At 35.8% G+C, this 4,439-nt stretch overlaps 1 long non-coding RNA gene across 1 annotated transcript; it reads left to right on the top strand.

The window, feature by feature from the left end:
- LOC110179553 (uncharacterized) lies at positions 1-930 on the top strand. The gene is made up of 2 exons (XR_002319397.2): positions 1-162; positions 220-930. It is a non-coding gene; the product is annotated as an uncharacterized LOC110179553 (long non-coding RNA).
- Positions 931-4,439: the final 3,509 nt, after the last annotated feature.

The following is a 4,439-nucleotide window of genomic DNA, read 5'->3' as shown; positions in this document are numbered from 1 at the left end:
ATTCTACATCTAACCTTTGAACTGGAAGTGTCTCCTGAAATTTCATAGTATTATTTTATATTTGGAAAATTTTTAAAAAGTAAATCAAAACGAATAAAAAAGGTAAAAAGTTCCAGTGTTTATTTAGCATCTCAAACCAATCCAAATCATGGACCGCGCCGGGTAAGATCATTACGAGTTCTTGATCTTGAACCACAATCTCAACGAGAGATCCTTTAGGTAATCTTTTACTCTGGTTGTGGTCCAAGACTTTCAGTGATGAACAGGAGCCTGGCGAGCAGGATTCCGAGTTCATTGACGGCAGTGGCACCATTACCATTACGATTTCCGAGCGTCAGAGACCGATTACACCGCCAAGTCACAGTAGAGGAACCACGTCACCAGTTCCTGGGACTCCAGACTTCAATCCCAACCCAATGCCGAGTCTTGGCATTGATTTCCTGGTACTCTCTCTGGAGAAAAGTGTTGGGATTGGTGGCTGTGGTGCTGGGACCTGATGGCTTGGAGCTGCTGCTGTTTCTTGGTGGTGTAACCGATCTCTGACGCTCGGAGACTGAGGTGGAAATAGTGCCACTTCCGCCATTGAACACGGTTTGCTTCTCGCGCTGAGGTTCGTCCAATAGGAGCTGGTCTTCATTGGGAGTGGAGGAGCAGGAGCAGCAGGAGCAGCAGAAGGATCTTCAGGGGAATTCTTCAATCAATACGGGAAGAATATCGTTCCTCAAGAGTCGATACTGTGGAAGTCCGAGTTTTAGGGTTAAGTGGATGACACTACGAGGATCATCCACCCCGCAAATAAATTTGGAAAAGCCTGAAAATTTCGTTCGCCTTAAATTCTGTGTTACTTTAAATTCTAGGCTTTCTTTGTTGTTAAAAAATTGAATTAATACAACAGATGAAAAATTAATAAACTGTTGATAAAAGATTTAACTATTGACCCAATAATTATTTATTTATTCATCGTAATCATTTTCACGTTAAAACTGATATTAGAGATATATTTGTTATAAATAAAAAAATTAAAAATATATTCAATCAATGGAGAACAGCTTTTGGCAAGCTTTTCAGCAGAACTTTTGTTGACTGGGCTAAAAGCTTATGTCGAGTGACTCTCAAACTATCGCCAGCTTTCTAAGGTGGCCAACAGAGTCTACTCACAGTATTCACCACAAGCAGCTGTGGTGAAATAATGGCATTTGATTTGAAAAACTTTCCTTTTTTTCTGTCTTGGGGTTTTTCTCACCGTTGATAACCTTTTCTCCGTTTCCAGCATTTGTTCCAATTTCGTGCTGCCAGCAGCAGCGTTGCGATAAGGGCCACCTATTGACTCCACCCAAAAAAATATATATATTAATTATTTACTTGTGTCCCCAATCAAATTATTCGGGCCACTGAACAAAATATTTAATTGAACTAATTAAAAGTAATTTAAATAATATGAAAAAGATAAGAAATAAAATGCTTCCATGAAATGTTCTTAATATTCTGAAAAGTTTTTAAAAAGCAATCACTTACTGGTTGAGTTTTTAAAGATTGTTTTTACATTCTTCAATATAAAGCTGTTCCAAGAAAGATTAAGCTGTGAACATGAGTATTTTAATAATATATTTAATAATATAATAATTATTTAAATTTTTGAAAAATACAATTTGGAATCAACTTAAAATCAATTAGAAATACACACAGAGTTACCATAAAAATAGGTTCTTTGTGCAAAGAAAACTTAATAAAAAAAATATTACAAAAAAATTATAAAAGTATATATTATATAATTTATATTATATAAATTTAGTTAAGCTATTAAAATAGTTCAAAAATAATACTTAATGTGACTATTGAAATATTATGAAATAAATAATATTAATCTATATATATAAAAATGCTCTGTTCGTGTCTACATCCTTCATAGACTCGAAAAGTTCTGAACCGTTTAAGCCCAAATTTTTACACAACATGCGTTGAGGTTCCAGCTCGGTTATTGACTACTTTTGATGTTGATAGCTTATCTGCGGTGGCGAATATATCTATTTTTTTAGCGTTTCCAAGTGCCCCTACTGCTGCGCCATCTACAGGCAGCCAGCTGAATCAAAGCATTTCCTGTCCAACATTCAAAACATATTGAAAGAAGAAACTTGAAAAGTTCTGAACCGTTTATGCCCAAATTTTTAGAGAAGATGCGTTGAGGTTCCAGCTCGGTTATTGACTACTTTTGATGTTGATAGCTTATCTGCGGTTGCGAATATATCTATTTTTTAGCGTTTCCCCGTGCCCCTACTACTGCGCCCTCTACAAGCAAATCAAAGCATTTCCTGTCAAACATTAAAAACATATTGAAAGAAGAAATTGGAGATACAAATTTTATTTTTTGTTCAGATTCAGTAAGAAACGAAGTCATGCCACCAAAGAAGTCGAGATTGGGTCGTCGTATTCGCAATACAGAAGCAAAAAGACGTAAGATTACGAATATGACTGACGAAGAATGGGCCTCCATCCGAGAGACGCGGCTGCGCGATGAACTTTTACTCATACATGTTAATGGTTCGGAGGACCGATTGCAATCATATATTGAAATGTCGTCAGTTGTTTCATCAGTACATTGTCAATATGTATGCAAAAATTGAAACAGAACGTTTGCTGTTCCTCCGATTGAATCAGAAGAAACTTCGGTCCGAGGAATATATCCATTTGCGGGATGCTGTGATGAATGACCGTAATACAACCAACGTTGGAAAGCTCACGATTTTGCCATCCTCATATATAGGTAGTCCACGCCACATGCATGAATATGCTCAAGATGCCCAGGCATATGTTCGTTGCTACGGCCGTCCAGACTTATTTATCACCTTCACATGCAATCCAGCTTGGGACGAGATAGTGCAGCTGTTATTTCCTGGACAATCGTATATTGATAGGCATGACATCACAGCCCGTGTTTTTAGACAAAAGCTCAAGTCACTGATGGATTTCATTGTGAAACATGGAGTTTTGGGATCTGAGCGGTGCTGGATGTATTCAGTAGAATGTCAGAAGAGAGGATTGCCGCATGCGCACATACTGATTTGGCTGTATGATAAAATTACTCCATACGAAATTGACGATGTGATATGCGCTGAGATTCCACGGGCAGAGGTTGATACAGATTTGCATGCAGTTGTCATCAAGAACATGATCCATGGCCCATGTGGTACCCTCAACCGAAGTTCACCATGCATGGTAGACGGGAAGTGTTCCAAGCGATATCCTCGAGCATTTACAGCCAACACCGTAACAGGGGAAGATGGATATCCTCTGTATAGGAGACGGTCAACTGAAGATGGAGGGACTTCGGCAACTTTAAACATGAGAATTGGTGATATTGAGGTAGACAATCGTTGGGTGGTTCACCACTATTGTCAAAATCATACAAAGCGCACATCAACGTAGAATATTGCAATTCCGTGAAATCGATTAAATATATCTGCAAGTACGTGAATAAAGGCAGCGATATGGCAGTTTTTGGTGTTCAGGCAGAAAATGGTGACAGCAATGCAGTACGAGTTGTCGATGAAATATCTCAATACCAGGCTGGAAGATACAAAAGCAGCAACGAGGTTGCATGGAGAATTTGTTCTTTCCCCATTCATGAACGCTATCCAGCTTTAGTTCACTTGGCAGTCCATTTGGAGAATGGTCAACGTATCTATTTCACAGAAAGAAATGTGCAAGAAAGAGTCCTGAATCCGCCAGCGACAACTCTGACTGCCTTCTTCACCTTATGCCAGGAAGATGATTTTGCCGGAACATTGATGTATTCAGAAGTGCCCTCTTAACCACAATATGCCACAGAGAAACGTGGCAGGGTACAGCTAGTATTAAATAAAATCAAATAATAGTTAATAATAATAATAATAATAATTAATAACAAACAATTCAATCAAAAATATTAAATGTAAACCAAATTTAAGGACCAACTAAACGGATATAAAAACGGAATAATAGGGAAATCAAGCATCTTATTTGGCTTATTAATTATTAAATTTAATAACACCTTTCATTTAAAATATATTAAATAATAAAATAATAACAATTGATATAGTATCTGTTGCTATTAAAATTTAAACGAAATAAATATAAATATGAATAGAACATTTCTAAAATTGGTAAAGATAAAATTCTATTATTTTAAAATGATCATAAAGAGTATATAAAATTACATATATTTTGAAATGTTTACTATTGAATATAGTTGAATATTGTGGGGGAGTTATGTATAGAAATATCTCTATATTATTTTTATATAATTAATACAATTTAACTCTTTTTGTGAATCACTGAGACTGTAAATATATATTTAGAAATTTCCAGCTTATATTCTCTATTGTATTTGTTTATTTTCAATACTTGATATGGCTTTATTTTCGATTTCAATATATATTTATTAGTAAATATATATTATTTAT

Source organism: Drosophila serrata, unplaced genomic scaffold (assembly GCF_035046125.1).
Source record: "Drosophila serrata isolate PLE 108 unplaced genomic scaffold, ASM3504612v1 contig_276, whole genome shotgun sequence".
Lineage (NCBI taxonomy): Eukaryota > Metazoa > Arthropoda > Insecta > Diptera > Drosophilidae > Drosophila > Drosophila serrata.
Note: the sequence above shows the minus strand (reverse complement) of the source record. Positions and strands in the feature narration are given on the sequence as shown.